This window comes from Cervus canadensis, chromosome 9 (assembly GCF_019320065.1).
Source record: "Cervus canadensis isolate Bull #8, Minnesota chromosome 9, ASM1932006v1, whole genome shotgun sequence".
Lineage (NCBI taxonomy): Eukaryota > Metazoa > Chordata > Mammalia > Artiodactyla > Cervidae > Cervus > Cervus canadensis.
Genome location: NC_057394.1, coordinates 38650888 through 38674055, shown reverse-complemented (window position 1 = coordinate 38674055; position 23168 = coordinate 38650888).

Here is a 23168-nt window from a genome sequence, read left to right as displayed (position 1 = left end):
AAGCTATGAAGAAGATAAGACATCATAATCTCTATAAAAGCATTTGAAAAATGTGTAGGGGAAATTTTTTTAGATTTGACTTTATAATCTAAAAAAAGACATTATCCCTTACTGATGAGACTATTCTTTAATTTTTGTCCAAAGACATTAAAAAATTCATCAGTAATTAGGGAGTAATGTAAACTATAAAGAGTCCTTAATCTTTTCAGATGATCAGGAAGAAGCTACCATTTAAGGCTAAAATACAGAAATTTTCTCTAGTAAGTCTCAATTTTTATATTGTCACATGCCCTGAAGCTACTGGGATAAGAACATTTTTGCAAATCTAACATAAATAACCGGAGTAGGTCTGTTACTCACAGAAAAACACAGTGTGTTTACATGAATACCTCTTCTACTTGATTCCTTTGACCTGAGAACTTGAGTGAAACTCAGAAAAAGCTGCCAAGTTCCAAAGCTGGGAACAGACCCAGACCAGCATGATCTTTATTCTCTTCCTCTAACTACCTGGAAAGATTATCTCAAGCAGATAGGTGTTAAAAATTTACAATTCCATTTCTACCAATCAATATTTGTGATACTTTGGAACTTGCACATACACTAAGGGTGACAAGTTATTCTGTTTTAATCATGTTAGGTGTGAACAGATTGTGTATAACTGATCTTCTTGCATTTTCTTCCTAGTTCTCCATCTTTGCCTTCTCAAATATATTACTCCTTGGATTTTTATTTTTATCTTGTGTTTGCCTTTGCCTCAGCATATTTTGCTTTATCAAATCTTCTTCTGCTTAAACTTGAAGTCCACTGGTTTTCCCCCAACTGTGGCCCTGACTGAATGGCATCTCTTGTCCTTTCTCAGATCAAAGGGCCTTTGGAAGACTTATTTGGTTAGGAAAAGCCAGTAGGAAGCAGGCAGGGGAGTCACATGAGTAAAGATTAATGGAAGATCAGTGAAAGAGCCATGCTGGCGAAAGTGTCCTAGGAAAGAACCCTTGTTTTCTATTACAAGTTAATCACTAAAGAGCTGTTGCCTATGAGCTTAAATGGACCTATGAGCATAACGGACCATCTCTGCAAACCATGCTTCCCAGGTAATGAACATTAAGCTAAAATACCTGTTTAGCTCACCAGAGACATCCTGACCAGGCCCATCTGTGAATGACTACAGAAAGGAAGAAATTAACCTATCCCCTCCAAAAGCTGATGAGAACCAGTGTTTGACGTTATTCCCTCCTCTTTTAGTGTAAAAGGAGCCTGAATTCCAACTCAGACAAGATGGTTCTTTGGGGGCACAAGCCCACCATCGTCTCAGTTAGGTAATTTTCCAAATAAAGTCATTATTCCTTGCCCCAACAACTCTATCAAGGTCAATAATTGGTCTATCGTGCAGCAAGCAGCATGAACTTAGACTTGGTAACATGGAATTCTCCTTTGGCCAGGTAACAGCCACATCTCCTTTTTTATCGTTGCTGCTCTGAGATTCTCAAGTCCCTTCTTCTTTCATGGAGTTTGCTCAGTGGGCACTGTACCCACTGGTGTGTCAACTGTTCCTTCTTCTAGCCTTACCTCAAATGTATTATTTGATTTCACAATCAGAAACGTGGTCACCCTTGCTGTCTGACTCAGAGGGTACTTTACTATTTTACAACAGCAATCGATTACTCTTCTTAAATTACAGACCTATTCACTAACTGGACATCCATCAAAAGGCTTGCCTAGTTCTTACTTGACCAACATAAATTAAGATGTCTCCAGGCAAGGTTTCGCACAAGGAACCATGGAGTTTTTAGGCAAAACCATTTCACTGTAGGCTAACAAATTTTTTTTTTATCATTTATTTATTTTTAAATTTTATATATATATATTTTTTCCATTTATTTTTATTAGTCGGAGGCTAATTACTTTACAATATTGTAGTGGGTTTTGTCATACATTGACATGAATCATCCATGGATTTACATGTACTCCCCATCCCGATCCCCCCTCCCACCTCCCTCTCCACCCGATCTCTCTGGGTCATCCCAGTGCACCAGGCCCGAGCACTTGTCTCATGCATCCAACCTGGGCTGGTGATCTGTTTCACTATAGATAATATACATGTTTCGATGCTGTTCTCTCGAAACATCCCACCCTCGCGTTCTCCACAGAGTCCAAAAGTCTGTTCTGTACATCTGTGTCTCTTTTTCTGTTTTGCATATAGGGTTATCAACACACAGAAATCCCTTGCATTCCTATACACTAACAATGAGAAAACAGAAAGAGAAATTAAGGAAACAATACCATTCACCATTGCAACAAAAAGAATAAAATACTTAGGAGTATATCTACCTAAAGAAACAAAAGACCTATACATAGAAAACTATAACAAATCTTAATGTGGAAAAATCTCTCAAAGATATTTGCCCTTCGTTCAAGAATAAAGCCCCCAAACACTCAGTGTTCAATTCCTCTCACCCTTCTTCTCTGACTCTCCTTATCTTATCTCATGAAAAGTTTATAAAAATTTAGACCTTTTATTATGGTGTATTCAATACTTTGCTTAGGCTTACAGTAAGCTATAACAATACACATTAGATCTTAAAATAATCTAAATAAATAAAAGATTATTTTTGCTCCATAAACATCTCCTTTCTTTTTTCTTCTTTGATAATCTCCTCAGATTGACCCATATTGAAACCTCATTTCGGTTGAATTATTTTTTCTCTTGGTTTTATCATCCCCATATTTTGCAACTCATCTGCCATGTTTTTAGTATACGTTGGATTTCAAATTTTTTAAAAAGTAAAGTTATCCAATTCACTCTTTTGATAACGTTTTGCACAATCATGCCTGTAATAATATTTTTTCCCCCTGTGGGTCATTATACTCTTTATAATAAGAAGAAATAACATTCAGATGTAGGGAAACTTTGGAATGAAAGTTTGAGTCTTTTAGAAACTCAAATAACTCCAGCTTTTGGGTGTAAACAAAATACAGATATTTGAATATGTTTGTGACTCGTAATAGAAATGTGCTCTTTCAACCAAAGAATTTTTCGGCATTTAAAAAATGCCAGTGAGAATGCAGAATGGTACAGCCACTTTGGAAGACAGTTTGGCAGTTTCTACAAAACTAGACAGACTCTTATCTACCATCTAGCAACTGTCTTCTTTGATATTTACCCAAATGAATTGAAACCTGATGTCCCTACAAAAATTCACACACAAATGTTGATAGCACTGTTCATTATTGCCAAAATTGAGAAGCAACTAAGATGTCCTTCAACAGCAGACTCTGTAAACAGTCTGTGGTTTTGCCACACAATGGAAAATTATTCAGCAATGAGAAGAAGTGAGCCATCAAGTCACGAAAAGACTTGGAGGAAACTTAAATGCATATTACTAAGTGTAAGAAGCCAGGCTGAAAAGATTAACTGCTATATGACTCTAACTATATGAAATTCTAGAAAAGATGAAAAGATAGTTAAAATTTTTCTAGGAATTCAGAGGAAGGGAAGGAGGAATGAAAAAATGGGCATGGAGGATTTTTAGGAACGTGGAATTATTGCTACATATCCTGCAATGGTGGAAGCATATTATCATACATTTGTCCAAACCCACAGAATGTACAAAAAGAAAAAGGAACCCTAATGTAAACTATGCACTTTAGTTAAGAATAATATATCAATATTGGCTCATCAGTTGTAACCAACATACCACAGTAATGCAAGTTGTCAGTAGTAGGAGAAACTTTAGGGAGTGGAGGTGGAGGGGTGAATAAATGGGATCTCTATGTATTTTGTTCTCAGCTTTTCTGTGAACCTAAAACTGCTTTAAAAAATAAATTCTATTAATGCATTTATACTTTAAAGTTTTTTATCAATTTAAAACAAAACAGGATAAAAATGAGCTTGCTTCTTCTGGATTATGACTGGGTGAGAAAGTCTGAAGGACTTACAAGGGCACTTTTGGTAACTTCATGGCCCTTTATTAGCATGGTGGACAACAAAAACATGAATCGGTGAGTGGTCTTGGGTGCCAGCCCTTTGCTAGGTGCTTTCCCCACATTATCTCATGGAGCCCTGTAAAGTGCTATGTAAGGCCTTGAGGCTTAGAGAGATTAAAAAATTTTCCCAAAACCACCATGACAGGAAATGACAGAGACAAATTTCAAATCTAGGTCTTTCTTGTTGAAGGAAAAAAGGAGGCAGGTCCCCTTTCCACTCCTGAGTGTTAGGGCAGGGATGCAAGTAAGGGCCATGGAAGAGCTTTTGGCTATCTTGCAAAAACCCCACCCTGATGGTAACTATGTGGGCCTCAGAAACCAGTACCTCAACAAGACCTGTGACTGCCCTGTCCTTACCCCAAGGGCCCCCTGCTGGGCAGGGTGCAGCCAGATTTGGGGTGCCTTCTCAAGGAAGTTGTAAGTTCCTGAGTCAGAAGGAAAATGCAGTAGGGGAAGAATACTTATGCAGAAGGCCTGTGTAGATGATCTGGCATTAATATTATATAATACAGAAAACACTTGCAACATCCTTTATGATCCTCTCAGGATATTTTTATTACAATTATGGGTAACAGCTCTTGAAAGGTAACGCCCGCACTTCCCAATTTACCCAAGCAACTACCATATTCTTTTCTTTATCTCTGCTCTTACATTAAAAAAAAGAAGTTCCAGGGCTTACATATTACCTTTGCTAATTTTGAAAGAGAAGGAAAACCTTGCAGAATCAAAAGCTCAAATAGCTCACTTTAAAAGCACTTGAGAACAAGAGAAAGTTTTATGTGATTACATTAATAGCAGTGACAAATGCATGTAAAACACTTAACCATGATCTGTGATGCAAAGAAAACCCATTTAGGTGTCATTCATCTTTTTCACATTAGTACAATGAGTACTGCTTGCTTTATCTTTTTCTCAGACAACACTTGAATTAGAATGCTGCATTTTTCCAGAAGCTAGCATCCTAATTTCTCTTTTTGGTGCCCTTTTATAGAAATGGTTAAGACTCTGAAACCCAAAATATAAAACAAAATCTGTTTTTTCCTCTCCAATTCCATCTCTCTAAAAAAATTGTTGGAACTACTTTCTTTTTGAAGAGACAAAATTTTTATTTACCAACTGGTTATTTCTAGTACTTTTCCTCCAAAGGAAATAAAACTATGCAAAATAAACTCTAATTCCTGATTCCAAACTTAGAATCATGAACAGAGGAACATAGGAATAGAAAAGAAATTAGGGATGGAGGGGCAGTGGTGGAGAAATGAGGTTGGAGAGGGGAGAGATGAGGAAAGAAAAGACAGAAGAACGAGAAATGATCTCTCCGAACATGATTCCTACAGGCCCTGAACCCAGCTTCCTACAGTCATGGACTTGTGGAGCGTGAAAACTTCCAGAAACATTAGCAGTTGTCACCCAGTGCCCCCCTCCCCCGGCCCCGATACCACCCCCCCAACTCCTACACACTCAAGTTTTGCAGGTGAGAGAAACTGTATGATGCAATGAAAATAAAATTTTTAATTGATAGTCAGAAGACCTATATCTCAGTAGCCATGAACTTAGCAGGTGACTTGACTACTCCAACCTTCCATTTCCAAACTAGGATAAAAGTTGGCCTTGATGCTTTCAGAGTTCCTTTTACTTCTGTCTTATCTGAAACACAGTCCTGGAGAAGTCACTTGTGCAGAGTCTTAGAGCTAGTGAGAGGCAGAGCCAGGCTAGATCCAAGGTCTCCTGAGGAATCATTAAGATTTTTATAGCTTCCTCTGGGTGGAGTGGTTTGTGAGGATGTTTATTCCATGGGCTAATGCAGGCGCCCATCTCTCTGAGCTGTCCCATGTTTCTCCAAACCCCTTTACAATTTTGTCCTGTTTTCAAATTTTCTTTGGCGGATCAAGTCAGCCTGTACAAGATATTCTAGTAAGAGCAGCCTGGCTTGGTTTGTTTTTTTCTTTTTTTTTTAACTGTGAAAGTGAGAAGTGTAGAAAGAGCAGTCTGTTCCCTAATGGGAGCAATGAGGCAGTGCCTCACTTGAGCAAAAAGAGGAAATCAGGCAGGTAAGTGTAGCACAGAGGTAGAGAATCAGACCCTCTGTCTTCCTAAGCTAACCTCATCCCATCCCCCATAGCTGTTCAGAGGGACTCTGGGACTCAGTGGACAGGAGGCTCAATGTTGGCTGCCTTTCCTCTCTGCCCTCCAAATACACATTTAAAGACTCCCAAAGGGATTTCTTGCAAACTTGAGTTTCTGATGTGGAAGAAAATGTTTCCAGAATTTAAAAAAAAAAAAAAAAAATTACAACAAGATCCAGCATCACACAAGAGAAAAGACTTCAGTTTGAAACTTTGAAGAAATATTAAATAAGAGATAGAATTTTGGTTATACCAGATATGAATGCCAGTACTATAGGAAAGAGCCTCATAAAATGTATCAGGCCCAGGCAAAAATGAAGTAAGCAAAAATAGAATATCACATGAACTATAGCAGGCCTATAAATTCAGCTCCAAAATTACAAGCCAACACACATACCATATTGTACAACTGAGCCTGAAAAAAGGGGAAATTAGCAATAAACCAAAAGCTTTTAAAAGTAACATAGTGAAGCAGGAAAAAAAAAAGTCAGAATAAGTACTATCTGGGAAGAAACAGCAACAAAATATGTGATTTTCCTTTTTTAAAGACTCTGGACTGCATAGTACATCTGAGATGGTGGATGAGTCAATTTGGGTGGGTAGGTTCACTGTGTTTGACAAATAAGTTTTGCTTCGCACCAGGACATTTGGATACTACATAAATAGAAACATTCTTTTCATCTCGAGAAGCATAAGGAAGTGCTTTCTCAGAGTGAATATTTTCCTCAAATCACTTGGAAAAGAGAAAGAACATTTATTTCCATGTTTCTCATATCTAGCAAACTCTATTGACCTCAGGTTGAACTTGAAAACATTGTTCTAGCACAGCCTGTCTATAAAAGCCAAACTTGCCTTTGTTTACCATCTGCCCCTGGCCTTAGAAACATCATCTCCTGTAGTATCTCCCACATTTAAGAATTTTTGTTTTGTGGAGGGTGAGGTAGAATCCCCTCTGGTGTAAATGCCAGCGTGTGAAGTTGGACTTATGCAATGAGAATGTTCCAGCCTCATAACAGACCTCTGGTGGAAGTAGCGGAGGTTCCTGCTGGCTGGTCAGGCTACGGTTCTGAATGTGGAGTAAGACAGTCTGCCTTAGCACTTACCTGTTAAATCAAGATGATTTTTGTACTTTGTTGTTGTTTAGTAACTAAGCCATGTCCAATTCTTTTGTGACCCCATGGACTGTAACCCACTAGGTTCCTTTGTCTATGGGATTTCAAAGGAGTGGGTAGCCATTTCCTTCTCGAGGGGGTCTTCCTGACCCAGGGATTGAACCCACATCTCCTGCATCAGTAGGCGATTCTTTACCACTGAGCCGCCTGGGTAGCCCCCTCTTTGTACTTAGTTGAGACGAAAGCTCATACTTTCTAGGACCCGGAGAGAATGGAGAACTCCTCTGGCATTTATGTGAGAGCCCAGGGCACGGCTCATGGTGCCAGGCTGCTAGTTTCAGACGTGCTGAGTTACCCTCACATCCATTTCCACGTCGTGTAGACAGCAGGAGTGGATGCAGCTCCGAGACGGCCATGTCGCTGACCTCCTGCTGCAAAGCCCAAAGTCTGTGTGCAGGAGGTGGGTTGTGTTTTCAGAAAATGATCCGCTGCTCTCCGGTTGCTACCTGCTTCTTGGCGGCAGCCTTCAGAGCCCTCGAAAATTTAAAATTCAAATTTGTCATTGACATCTGGTGTTATTAGACTTGTTAATGTCAGAAGGGACAAGAAGGAAGATGAAAATATATATATGTATATATATATATACATATATATGAATTAAAGACTGCAAGGAATTATCTGAAAGAAACAGAGGAGGTGCTTGTGTGTTTCAAAGCATTTGTTCCTCCGTCGCTCTTCTCTTTGAGTTTCCCTTACTTTGTGTCTGACCCACAGTTGGATCTAGAATACAGATCGGTATCCTTAGAAGGAAGCTGAATAATTAAAGGTCATTCAATATACCGTCATTCTTTTATATAACCTCCAAAGGAAAGGCACTTTAGGGCTAACAATGCTGCATGGTTCAATTCTGTAAAAGTAGAATTATCATTGTAATCCTAGAATGCCATGCTTTCTACTTGCCACGGTTCCCTGATGTTCATGCTTAAATAGTTGCCTTTATGTTTATTTGCCAGGGTATGTAACAGGGTGGACATTCTAAGACATTTTATCTCTTCAAATGTTTGAAAAATTTCAAATATTTGTACTTACCTTAATTTGAAAATATCTATAGGTAATTGGCAATTATATATATATATATATTTATTGCCAAATATATTTGAAATATATTTGATTAGCCTTTGCAGCACACTCTACTTTCAAAAATTGTTCGAGTTTCCTCTGTTTTCTTTTAAATCAAGTCTTGCAATTTGTTTTTCACAAAGTTGTAGCATTTGTCATTCACCTATTAAATAGAGAGACTTCATGAATATTGAATATTCCATCGATATGCTGTGCTGGGCTAAGTTGCCTCAGTCATGTTCAACTCCTTGCAACCCCATGTACGGTAGCACGCCAGGCTTCTCTGTCCACAGGATTCTCCAAGCAAGAATACTGGAGTGGATTGCCACTTCCTCCTCCAGGGGATCGTCCTGACTCAGGGACTGAATCCATGTCTCTTAGGTCTCCCGCATTGGCAGGCAGGTACTTTACCACTTGCACGACCTGGGAAGACCCATTCCAAATGTGCATGTGTAAGTCCCAACCTTTCCCAGTATTTCTACAGGCAGGCAAAAAAGAGCTGCCATACAAAATCTGTGGAATTCCTATGTTCAGTTGTACGGCAGCCCTTTCTTACCTGCCTGGAGAAGTACTGGGAAAGATCGAGACTTATACATGCATAGTTCTCCTCCTAGGGAGCAGGATTTCTCCAGTTTGGGACTGGGAGCATAAGCTGAACAATGGGGAGGATGGGATCCAAGCTGCCCTAGCAAATCTAGATACTTTAACTTTGGGTTGGGCCATGTACCATAGAAACATTCAATTTTACATTCACTTTTGGTTCCTGCCTAGAGGACTTCCACGTATTTTTCACATGATGCTACTCATAGAAAATAAAAGCATTTTGTATCCCAAAGTTATTAAGAGTATTTGAACATAGTTGAGGGTCCTCCATGCTACAGGTGACTTACTCAAAAGACTTGGGCCACCTCTGACCTTACATGGCTGCCCAAGGACCATGCATGCTAAGTTGGTTCAGTCATATGTGACTCTTTGCAACCCTATGGACTGACTGTAGCCCATCAGGCTCCTCTGTCCATGGGGATTCTCCAGGCAAGAGCACTGGAGTGGGTTGTCCTGCCCTCCTCCAGGGGCTCTTCCCAATCCAGAGATGAAACCTACGTCTCTTAATGTCTCCTGCATTGGCAAGTAGGTTCTTTACCACAAGCGCCACCTGGGAAGCCCAAGGACTAAGCATCCTAATTTTGTAGCACACCAGCAGGGATCCGAACCGCAGTTCAGCAGCCCCAGCCAGGCAAGTTACAAAACAGGAAAGACTTGCCTTTTCTCCCACCTTGATCACTTTTATTCAATACTGTAAGTACTGAATCAATTTTATTCAATACTATAAATGTTGATTAAAATTCTAATAGACATTGTCGCTGGGCTTTGAAATGTCCATGATGTAATCATTGGGTCTTCCCTTGTGGCTCAGAAGGTAAAGAATCTGCCTGAATGCTAGAGACCCAGGTTCGATCCCTGGGTCAGGAAGATCCCCTGGAGGAAGAAATGGCAACTCATTCCAGTATTCTTGTCTGGAGAATTCCATGGACAGAGGGGCCTGGTGGGCTACAGTCCATGGGGTCACAAAGAGTCGGACACGACTGAGCGACTAACACCACCACCACCATACAACGATCAGAGCTTTTCAAGGCATGAACTGACAGTTGCATATCTGGAACTATGCTTATTTATCTTAAAAGTGTTTCAAAGAGAAACATCTAGTGTTTTTCATCTTTGCCTCCAATTACTTCACATCTTGCTGGCCTGAACATCTTACCTAGGCTTGCCACCATTCAGAAAACTATCCTTTATTGGATTGTAACTCAGATTAAGACGAGAATAAAGCTTAACTCCATCCATTTAAGAGTTTGTGATTATAAATCTTTAATTATTGGAAGACATAGTGAAACAGCAGATATTCGTAATTCCCTCACAAACTCTCCAGGACTCTCTTTCTTTGTTTATTTCACTTTTCAGGGAGTAGAATCCAGGGGAGCAATTTCTCTGTGTCAGAGAATCTCATGAGCTGCCTTCTCCTTTCTTCCTGGAATCCCTTTCTTTCTTCCCAGGTTCAGGGAGAAAAGAGTCACCAATTTGAGAGCCTATATATTGGTACAGGGAGCTGAAGTTCACAAACCTTAGTCTGATTTGGGTGAGATGTGTTTCCTTTATCCCTTCCCAAATTGTCTTAAGAGGTTTACTTTGGGGCTAAAAACATCAGAATTTCTGAAAGTTCAGCTCTGCCCTCAAAAATGTGCAAAATGTGATCACAAAAGTGATCACAATGTGACGGAGACAAAGCAGGTTGCCTCCTGCTAACACTGGCGGCACATCGGCAGCATAGCAGAGTGGGGAGGGCCACTGTGCAGGCTTATAGGAAAAATGGGACTTGGAATCTGAAAGACTGGAGCTTAAATCTTGATTTGGCCACTTCATAGCAGGGTGATTTTATTCTGATTACTGAAGCACTCTGAATTGTCTGTTTCCTCATCTGTAAAATGGACTATTAACCCCAGCTCAAAGAGGCTGATGTACCAGTGAAATGAGATGTAAAAGTTGCCAAGTACAGAGAATCCCATCTATAAGAACTTGTCTGAAATTAAGTGGCTGATGCTGACCTGTTGTTTCTCTAAGACATTTCTCAGACTGCCACCCTGCCACTTGGTTTTGGATTTTGTTGTAGGGCAGTTTCTTTCCATCCTAGCCTTAGGAGAAGCAAAGAGAGAAAGTAGGACTTGTCTCTATATTCAGTCTGGCCCCAGATTTGTAATATCAAGCCAGGCTTCCCCAGGAAGCCAGAAATCCCTGCAGGGCTGGTTCCACCCTGCTGGACACTTGCTGTCTCAAAAGCAAACCCTGAGATCGAGAGCTTGGGGATGTCTCTTGATCCCTCTTGGCAGGACCTGCACATTAGAATTTCATTTGGAAATTTAAAAAATACTAATAACAAGCCTCTAATCCCAGAGATTCTGATTGCAATGGTCTGGATAAGGGCCCAAGCATCAGCAATTTTTTAACTTCCTCAAGGGTTCTTGATATACAGCCAGCACTGAGGACCACTTCTCTAGATACTGCAGATCTAAGTGACCTGAAGATGTTAGAGGTCAAGGAGGGAGCTGGAGATGTCTCATGAGCTGATACTGGAGAGCCCTCCCTTTCTCAGATGCTTCACTCATGGAGGCAAGGACAAGACAGAAGAAGTGGGGTAAAATTAGCAGCTTCTGGAGTATGTCTTGGGGAGCTTTCCAGGTGGCGCTAGTGGTCAAGAACCCACCTGTCAATGCAGGAGACAGAAGAGAGGCAGGTTTGATTTGTGGATTGGGAAGATCACCTGGAGGAGGAAATGGCAACGCACTCCAGTATTCTTGCCTGGAGAATGCCATGGACAGAGGAGGCTGGCAGGCTACAGTCCGTAGGATCACAGAGTCAGACACGACTGAAACGACTTAGCACAGGTTGTCTTGGGCAATGATAGCACCATTTTCTGATCTGCTTGTGGGTTCCAATTTTCCGAGTAACTGTTGAATAAGAGAACACTGCAGATTTTTTACAACATAACTCCAGAAGCCTCATTTAAGCTGATATCATTATGGACTTTTAAATCTCCTGCCTGCATTTAGTTCATTTCTGAATTAAGAAGTACTTAAAATGTAATGACTTACTTGAATTGCTCATTCTCTAATGGTGGTTACAGAGCTATGCTCTTAAACCCCGGCACATGGAGGATAGTTTGATCAAGTCAGAAAGAGCAATGTGAAAGCATTCAAATTATGGGAACTGAACCAAGATGTCTTGATTTCCAGTTCTCGCTATCAATTAAACCACATAATAAAACTCAGAAAGGGCTATTTCTCTCATTGAAATAGTAAGATGTCCATGTTTTTTCTCTTTCGTTTTTACTGACATTGATCTCTGACCAGCTTAATGATTCCCCTCCTTCCCCTCCCTTTTTTTTTGCCTTATCAGATGATACTCTTTCTTAGTCAGTGAAATCCAGTTTCTACCATCATTCTTGTTTATTCACACCCTAAATTAACTGAGGGTCCTTTTGCTAGAGACCATGACTCCCTCTCTCTTTTTTGGTGAAAAAAAGCCTCAAACTGAGTTATTAGTCATTTTAAGTATTTTAAGGCCACAGAAGCAATATTTGCTCTGTCATTGTTAAATAACTAGGAGCCACTTTAAGATCAAAACTAAAATTTAATGCAAAAACAAGTATTTCTGATGTAGATATCTGCACGAGGAGGGGATCCATTTAATTACCTGATCCCAAATCAAAGTCAAAGAGTTTCCCGGTCCTTATACTACCTGCCCTTCCAAAGATATTAATATCAATTGTCAAGGGGAAAATTTATAACCCATGGAATTCTGATGTCACCAGGATGGATTTAATGACCTGCAGTCAGTTTGGGCAGGACAGCATAAGAATAGTTGTGAAAAGAAGCTCCTACTAAATCAGAACATGCCTCTAACCCTAATGACAGTAGAGCTAAAGAAAAAAATCTAGCATCTAACTTGTAGACAGTGGCTGTTATAGGAAATATGGGTGACATTCCCACAGAGGAGAGTGCTTCTGAAAGCAAACCCACTAGACTGGTTCACTCTGCATAGTGGATTCCTTCATTCCGCAAGTATAACTGAGTGCTTGGCACTTATTTGACACAGCACAATGAGTTTATTGGGGGTATCATAAATAAGTGTGGGTGACTCTGTGACGTAGGTCATCTGGACTTGCTTGGGCTTAGTGTACCCTGAACTTTAAATGATGTCTGAGTTCACGGTCCCATGACAACCTTACAAATTATTTACAAGTTTCTTAGGAAATCATCCATTTATTTCATCTTCCAACTTTATTTAGTTTTATGGAGTTGAGTGCCACAAACTTAAAATTATTTGCATATTCTTTCTGTTTAGAGTTTTCATTCAGTCACCAAGTCGTATCTGACTCTTCGTGATCCATGTACTGCAGCACACCAGGCTTCTCGGTCCCTGACTGATATATTTCCTTGCTTTTGGGCTCTCTTCTTATATTTGCTAGAGGCTTGCCAATATATTATAGTATTTAGCAATATAAAAATTAGCTATATGTATAGATTACGGTTATATGTCATAAATGTGCAAAGCACATGAAAAAAGTGAAGGTGTTAGCTGTCCAGTCATGTCTAACTCTTTGGGACCCCATGTACTATAGCCTGCCAGGCTCCTCTGTCCATGGGAATCTCCAGGCAAGAATACTGAAGTGGGTTGCCATGCCCTGAAGTGGGTCTCCATGCCCTCCTCCAAGGGATCTTTCCGACCCAGGAATTGAACCCAGATCTCTTACATTGCAGGCAGATTCTTTACTGTCTGAGCATCAAAGAAGCCCCATATAAAGCATGTATAATTAAAGGAAAAAAAAAAGTGAGCAGAAAAATATGTATATTGGAGTGAGGAATGTTGGGGAACTAGAGTAGGAAATCAGTTTTTTCCCTAAACTTTTGTACCATTAATTCTTTACTATGATTAATGATAATAATAAATACCTATTTTAACTGACTGAGGGAATCCAGGCCAATATTAGACAGGGTTCATTTAGTGCACTGGGGCCCATTTTCAAAGTCCAGGGGTGTCAGTCCTGTGTGTTTAGGCTTCAGTTCTCCTGAACTTGATTGTGTTTTTGATAACTGGCAGTGGGTCATCAGGGTGGACTGCCAAAACACTTAGGGGAAGTCACTTGATCAACTTGTCCTTGGCACAATGGCCATTCTGAAAATAGACATACTCAAGTGAAATGAGTTATATTAAAACTGATTCCAAACAGTTAACTGAGTGCATGTTGTGTTTGAAAAACATGTACTAGAATGTGGAATTGTTCCACTTTCAAGTGAAAATCCCTGCCTACACTGCAACATTACAATATTTTGAAATACATCTTCCCCAGAACAGGAGTCACCTTCTGGGCTGGTTCTCCCTTGCCCTGGTCCGTTTAGAGATTTCCAAGGACACAGGCCAAAGCAGCAAAGAGTTCTATGTCTGGGAGTGAAAGAAAAGGAAGATATAGACAAGTTTGCTGACACAAATATACTCACACACACACATCTAGGAAAAAATATTTTGCAGCAAGGGTGACAAAAATATGATTACCCTTTTTATTATAAGATACATTTTTATAAGTTCATTCAACACAAAGACGGATGGACAAAAACTGTAAACTATCAGTTCTCACATGAGGAAGCATGGTTATTCATTGACTGAGCACTGTTTTGGTGGAGTCCTTGAGACAGGAGGTTCACTTATTTGTCATAAGTTTCCAGCGAGACTAGAGTTCCAAAACCAGGAGGAGAGGCTGTCACCTCCGACACTGGGAGCCTTCACAGGTATTCCTGGTCTTGTGACTACAGAGAGCACCATTTTAACTTCAGACCAATGAACTTGCTATGAGCACTGCCGATAACCATCCATGGCAGAGGAGTACTGTGTACTCTGCCTACCTTGTAGTTTTCAGAGATCTCAACCCCCTGTAACTGCCAACAGCACAGACGTCCAGTCGCACCTGGTACCATTCCTTAGCCAGGAGCCTCAGTTGCCTTCTGCGCCATTTTTGCTGTACCCCAAATGTCTGCTACCCCATCCCCACCTCCCTGTCTGCTGAATAGTTTCTACCCAGTAATATAGGATGTAGAGATTAAGGACATAATTAGGGACATAGGAGTAAGGTAGAAGTTACAGGGACAGAGCAAGAAATACTTCACGAACTCCTTCAGACCTTGTCTTGACAGGGCTTGGCAGCATATTGGATGGAGGCTGTAGGGGAGGAACAGGGAGGAGTCATGGACAGCACCCAGGTTTTTGGTGTGAGCACCTGAGGGATCGTAATGTCAGTAACTGATATGGGAAAATTGCAGGAGGACAAGTATGAGGAAATGAATTCAGTTCTGAACGTGTTGTTTGAGGGATCTGTGAGAAGCCAAAGAAGAGATGTCGCGAAGGCTTTGCCTATATTCATCTGGAGTTAAGCAGACAGATCTGGGCTGGAGATATATGCTTAGTTGTCATCAACATAAAGATGGGAATCAAGCCATCCCTGGGTGTGGATGAGATTGCTTAACATTTGCTTGTAGTGTGAGATCATAAGTGGCCCAGACTAGAGCCCTGAGTAACCCCCATTATTTAGGGGTGGGTCAGGAGGAAGAGCTAATAGAACAGCGATAGGGGGAGAAGGGAAACTGAGAGAGTGCCTTTGTTCATATTCACCCTTTTCCTGGAGTGACCTCCTGCTCTTCTTTGTGTGGTAAAATTCGGCTCACACTCCAACACATCTCAGATGTCGCTTTGATGAAGCAAAACTTTCTTGATTCACTCTTTACTTCCGCAAACACCATAAGAACTACTCTCTTTTCCCTGCTTCTATAGCTCTTCAGACAAAAGTCAAACCGTGATGTAACCATTAAAGACACCTCCCACCCTACTTCCAACACTTTCTGAGCTAATATAAAGTAAGAATATGATAGCTGATTCTAATTCATCTTTGTTTCCTAGGACCAAGCAGTACATATGAAATGGTCAACAAGTGTTGAATTAACTTTTCTTGCCTGGTATTGAAAGTTACCTCATTCTGACAAAGATTTCAGCCCAGTGGGATACATTATTCAGAGGAAATTTCAGTTTTTAAGAACTCCTGCTTTATAACGAAATCTATTTCTAGGACAACGTTACAAGCTAGTTTTTGATTATTCATGTCTCACTTACTTCCAAAAAGAATTTGAGATAGCTTGCAGTGAGTCACATGAATAATTACATCTTTAAAAACAGCATGAAAGCATCATGCGATGGAAAAAGGTGATAACATTACCTGATAAGTTAGACCAAGGAAAATTGCTGCCATTGAGATTAAGATATAACTTTGCACTTCTTAGCAGATAAGTGAATACATTCTGTTTTTCTGAACAGTCCTAGGATTTTTGTGGGACTCAGTGTAGTAGAGGACGGAGCATAAGCATGTTACTCAGACCAGCTAAAATTCAGCTGGACTTAATTATATCCTTCAACTATTTATTTGAAATGTTGTATGTAATATGCTTATGAGTGGCCTGTAAATTAGAATGACAAAAAATGACTCACTTGAAGAAAAAATTCAACAGGCCTGCAGAATGGGGATTCTTTTTTAAGGTTGGAAACATTTGAAGCTATCTCAGAGTTGTACTTTTAAAATATGTTGCCTGAGAACATATGACAAAAGACTGCCATGAAATTAATAACCTATGAATGTTTTCTGTGTATAATATTAAAACATAATACTATCTGAATACATTGTTCAGAAATGGCATGAATTTTTGCATAAGATCAGGTGTATAATGTAGAAATGTTGCATGGGGAACACACAAATTTGAAATTTGTTTTGCAGCATCTCCAGGAGTCTCCCGGTCAGAGATTGGGAACCACTAACTAGATTAGTGGTTTTTCAAGTTATTAATGTAATTAGCTTGTTTGTTTAGTTATAATTGGCTATGTAGCTCTTTGTTCAAAGAACTCATATTCTGGAGATCAACAAATCCCAGCTCTAAGACAGGAGTTGGAGTCTATCTGATTGGGGTTCAGAAAGGACCTTATAAAAAACTATGATCGTTCTATGAAAATTACACTGAAGAGACACTATTATTACATATCACCAATGTTTCTGCATGGCAATTAGCCTGACATCTAATTTTAGTTTCAGCATATTTGCTTAGATATACCTGACATTAAAATAGGCACTGCCTTTATTTCTTTATTTAGACCTCTTTATTTCTACCTCTCCAAAATTGCAAATGTCTTCTGAGAACCTTCCAAAAGTCCTAGAAGAGTCTTTAAATTATTAGGCAAATTATATTATTAATTATTGTAATTATTATTAATAATAAATATTAGGCAAAGTCTATGAACTTTGAGGAGAAAATGGTTCTCTATAACCATCTTATAAAGTCAGATGGAATTCAGATTTTTCAAACTTGTACTGAAAGAAAGAGAACTTTGAGGTCAATTTTTTTCTATAAGTTCTACCTGATGCTATAAATTGCTAGTATCTTGCTGTGGAGCATGGATTCTAGAATGTGGGGTCAGTGGTTGTGGCCCAGAGCTTAGTTATTCCATGGCATGTGAGATCCTCTGGGGGATTGAACCCATATTTCCTGCACTGGCAGGGGATTCTTAACCACTGCAACACCAGGGAAATCCTCCTTTTTGTAATTGATGTATAGTTGATGTACAGTATTATATGAGTCTCTGGTGTATAAGTATAGTGATTTGACATTTATATACATTACAGTTTAGATACCTGTATTTCTTAATATTGGTAGAATGCAAGAGATTGGAGAATATCTCCTAGGATGTTTGAAACATCTACACATACACACCCTCAGATTACATCTAAAATCCACACATGAAAGAATGAGATTCTTCTTCCTTTACAAAGCAACTGTTCTGAATCAGTGCTCAATATCATTGTGGGACATCTCCCATCTCATGGATTATTTGTTCTGGATTTGACATAGTTTCTGGACCCTGAGAATTTGCTACTGACTCAAGCTTCTTGAGGGTAGAGACAGTTTCCTCACTGAGCCTTGTATTTCTGGCACCATTTAGCATAGTCTGAGTTTGTAGATTTTAATTCAATTAAATGTAGCTCCCTATTCAAGTATTAGAAAGGACACATACCTTCTTCCTGCCCTCTCCATCTTCCCAGTTTGATCTCCCCTCTCTCATCCTCAGCCCCAACTCAACAGCCAGTCATCATGAGCTTTCTTTAGTTCCCAGCATGCCTTTCCCCAGGCTTGCCTTTGACCTTTGGCAAAGGCTATTCCCTTCTATTGGAAGATTCCCCCCTTCTCTTTGCCTTGCTGAGATATGCTTATTTTTCAGGTCTATGTTCTAATGTCTCTTCTCTGGAAATACTTTACAACTCTGATTAAGTATCCTTTATATTTTTCTCCCATAACACATTGTGGCATTTTAACCCTCATTGTACTATTATAATTGAAATATCCTCACTAGATTGTCAACTTGAGGGCAGGCAGATATGTCACTTTATTTGCCTGTATATCCTCAGGAACTTAGCCCAACAGCCGAGACATAACAGGTGCTCAATAAATATGTAGGTGAACAAGCAAATGAATGAATGAATAAGTGCAATGACCAGGAATCCTTTCTCAAGAATTCATTCGCCCAGAATCTTTTGGCAATTATGACTTCATTGTTGGCATGGTGACATTGTTTTAGGGAAAACTCTGTTACTGAACTTATATTTTAAAAAACCTGCTGAAATTGCACATGAAGCTGGAAGTATCATAGGATCAAAATCCTGCAACTGAGTTCACATCATTCAATTCTGTGTAGGTGAGAATGGAACTCAGGCTCCTTTCTTTCAGCTGAAGATACCAACCTGGCCTTGCTCCTGCAGTTCCTACTCTGTCAACTGGTATGCCATTGGATGTGAGGATGTAGTCTCTTTCTTTTTATTCATTCAACAAATATTGATTAAGTGTCTTGGGGGGGGGGGACCCATGGACTTGACAGTCCACTGAAGAATCAGAATTCCACTGAAGTATGTCTTGAGCCAACAAATACCAGGAAAATCTGGGGAAAGGGAAAATCCTTACAAACCATTCTGAGCATGCTAAGTTATAAATATGTATCGGAAAAATTCTTTGATCAAGTCTCAATATGTGCCTTTCATTATAGTAAGGAATCATCCCCACCCTCTCTTTAAAAACAGATGAAGACACACTTAGAGCCATCTGGAGGAAGATGCTGCTTGATTAGGGTTCAGTCTCTCTTTGGAGAACAGCTTACATAAAATTACACTGAATAGAGTTTCAGAATCAATCTGCTCTTCCCTTTGCCTTTTACAACATGTACTTTACAGAATGCATAGTGATCTCTCTTAAGATATTTTTCTCTTTTATATCTTAGTCTCTTTCTGACAGAAATTCCTTTCTTTGTAGAGAAATAAGGCTTCTCTTTCATTGCCTCTATTCCCTTGATGACATGAAGTATTCAATCACGACCAATTTACAGATAATGTTGTGCTAGTTTCTCATGTATGTTTGTCAGTTTCGTCACCTGTGCCAGATTGTCAAGTGCATGCCCTAGATAACGTGGATACCTTAGTCAACAAGTTTCATCATGCTTCTAAATGGAAATGTTCTGGAAATTTTCCTCTCGGCTCTTTTCCACTTGCCTGAACCTTTTTGGATGACTCTGAATTGGATGTTCTTCACCTATACCTTTAGTTCCTTAGGTCACCATACGTGTCAGCTGGGAAAGGAAGAAGAAACATGGGCAAAACAAACCTTCCATCAACATGTCAGAAAAGTGTCCGGAAGGTTTTCACTCAGCGAACTTACCTGATCTTATCAGTGGCAGTCAGCTGAGCTGAAGCTCTTTGGGTGATTCTTACTTTTCCCTGCCAAGGAAAGGAAAATTCCAGATGATGTGAAATGCTGCAAAGAGTCTAGCAATGCAATTTTTCAGTGTCATCTGGGTGAAATGGTTTGCAAAGTTTTACTTGTAAATACAGGCTGGGAGTAATTTTGGTTTAGGTATGGGGAGAAACAGGCAGAGAAGAAGAATTTAGTGCTAGCCATATTGATTTCATCAATATTAATGACCCAGATTACCTTGCTAATAAAGCAAAAGATAAGAGGCAAGATAACTCCAGACTAGAGTTTTCTAATCTCTAGATATCTATCCACGTATTTATACAGAAAGACTCCTGTTCTTTTTTCTTCTAGTCAATAGCACAAGCAACTTGGGCAGATTTGATACCTCTCCCTTCATAAGTTGACAACCACAACAGGAGAATTGGCATGTGCCTAGGTTGTGGCATAAAGGCGGCACCTCTTAGTTCTATGACCAGCTTCTGATCAGTCGTTGGGAAGCAGTTGTGGTGGCAACAAGAACTAGAGACAAAAGTACTGGAATGGGACTTCCATGGCAGTCCAGTGGTTAGGACTTCACTTCCAGTGCAACGGGTGTGGGTTCAATACCTGATCAGGAAGCTAAGATCCCACACGCCTCAGGGTCAGAAAACCAAAACATAAAACAGAAGCGATATTGTAACAAATTCAATAAAGACTTTAAAAATGACCCACATGAAAAAAAAATCTTAAAAAATAACACTGGGTTCATGGAGGCCTCATTTCATGGGCATGGGCTTAAAGGCACCCTAGGTTGCTGTTGTTTAGTTGCTAGGTCGTGTCCGACTCTTCTGCAACCCCATGATCTGTAGCCTGCCAGGCTTCACTGTCCATGGGATTTCCAGGCAAGAATACTGGAGTGGGTTGCCATTTCTTTCTCCAGGGGATCTTCCTAGCCCAGGAAACGAACCCATGTCTCCCATGTCTTCTGCATTGCAAGTGGATTCTTTACCACTGTCCATCAGGGAAGCCCCAATCTTGGTTTAATACTCTGCTGCTGCCTTCTTGAAATTCTTAATGATTTTTGAGGCAAGGAACTCGCATTTTCCATTTTGTACTAGACCCCAGAAAATTATGTAGCCAGTCCTGTACTCAAGACGTATCACTGAAACATCAAAGAGCAGCACAGAAAGGTGTGTGTGGCATGTGTAAAACCCAGCTCTTTGTACCTACACTTCAGATTGTAGCCACTGCCCTCTCACCGCTCCCCCACCAAAAAAAAACACTTATGTGTGTATTGAGAGACAATTTTGAGGGGTGGCTAAGAGTAAAAATTGCAGCTAGACTGCCTGGGTTTGAAACTTACCATAAGAAAGTTGCAATACTTTCTGTTGTCTCAGCATTTTCATCTGTCGAACAAGGGGAGAATAGCACCTATCTATAAAATCGCCATAAGGATCAAGTGGTTTAATAAATGGAAAGTCCTTAGAGCACAGTCTGGCCCTTAGTCACACCAAATTACCTATTATGTTCTTATTATTGAATTAGGTTATGTTGTTATTTAGTTAAATTATCTCTGGAAGGCTATATCAGCAGATCTCATTTTGTTGCACCTTGCTCTATTGTGCTTCACAGATTTTATATCTTTTCCAAATTGAAGATATGTGGTGACCCTGCACTGAGCACGCCTATCAGTACCATTTTCCCAACAGCATTTGCTCACTTTGTGTCCCTGTGTCACATTTTGGTAATTTTCACAATATTTCAATCTTTTTCATTGTTGTTATATTTATTATATAAACCTGTGATCATTGATTTTTAATGTTAGTCTTGTAATTGTTTTGAGACACAATGACCATGTTCATGTAACAGTAAACTCAACTGATAAATGTTGTGTATGTTTAGATGCCCTATCCTCCAGCCATTCTCCATCTTTCTCCCCCTGCTTAGGCCTTCATGTTCCCTGAGACACAATAATATTGAAATTAGGCCAATTAATAACCCTATTGTGGCCTCTCAAGTATTCAAGTGAAAGGAAGAGTCACATGTCTTTCACTTTAAATCAAAAGCTAGAAATGTTAAATCTTAGTGAGGAAGGCGTGTAAAAGCTGAAACAGGCCAAAAGTTACTCCTATCCTGCTGAACAACTAGCCAAGTTATAGATGCAAAGGAAAAGTTCTTGTAGGAAATTAAAAGTGCTACTCTAGTGTACACACAAGAAAGAAAATAGCCTTACTGCTAATATGGAGAAAGATTAAATGGTTGGTATAGATCCTAATGGCTCAGATGGCAAAGAATTCACCTGCAGTGCAGAGACCCAGATTCGAGAAGATCCCCTGGAGAAGTGAATGGCTACCTACTCCAGTATTCTTGCCTGGAGAACTCCATGGACAGAGGAGCCTGGCAGATTATATAGTCCATGGGGTCACAGAGTTGGACACAACTGAGCGACTAACACTTTCATTTTTTCTTCATTTTTTGTAGATCAAACCAGCCATAATAGTCCCTTAAACCAAAGCCTAATCTGGAGCAAAGCCCTAACTCTGTTCAATTCTCCGCAGGCTGAGAGAAGTCTGGAAGCTTCAGAAGAAAAGTGTAAAGCTAGCAGAGGTTAATTCATGAGGTTTAAGGAAAGAAACCATCTCCATAACGTAAAACTGCAAGGTGAAGCAGCCCATACTGATGTAGTAGCAAGTTATCCAGAAGATCAGATAATTAACGATGTTGGCTACACTAAACAACAAATTTTCAGTCCAGATGAAACAGCTTTTTATTGGAAGAGGATATCACCCAGAACTTCCATAACTAGAGAGAAGCCAATGCCTCATTCAAAGGACAGTCTGAGTCTCTTGTTAGGGGCTAATGCAGCTGGTAACTTGAGGTTGAACCCAGCACTCATTTATCATCCTGAAAATCCTAGGACCCTTCAGAATTATGCTAAATCTACTCTGTCTGTGCTCTAAAATTGGAACATCAAAGCCTGAATGACAGCATATCTGTTTGTATCATGGTTTACTGAATATATTAATCTCATGATTGAGACCTACTGCTCTGAAGAAAATACTTCTTTCAAAATATTACTGTTCATTAACAATGCTCCTGGTCACCCCAGAGTTCTGAGGGAGATGTATGAGATTAATGTTGCTTTTATACCTGTTAACACTACATCTGTCCTGCAGCCCATGGATTAAGAATTAAATTTGAATTTCAAGTCTTTTTATTTAAGAAATACATTTCAAAAGGCTAAAACTGCAATATCTAGGGATTCTTCTGATGGATGTAGGCAGAATAAACTGACAACTTTCTGGTTTTCACTATTCTGTGCTGTGCTTAGTCACTCAGTTGTGTCTGACTCTTTGCAACCACATGGACTGTAGCCCACCAGGCTCCTCTATCCATGGGGATTCTCCAGGCAAGAATACTGGAGTGGGTTGTCATACCCTCCTCCAGGATCTTCTCAACCCAGGTCTCCC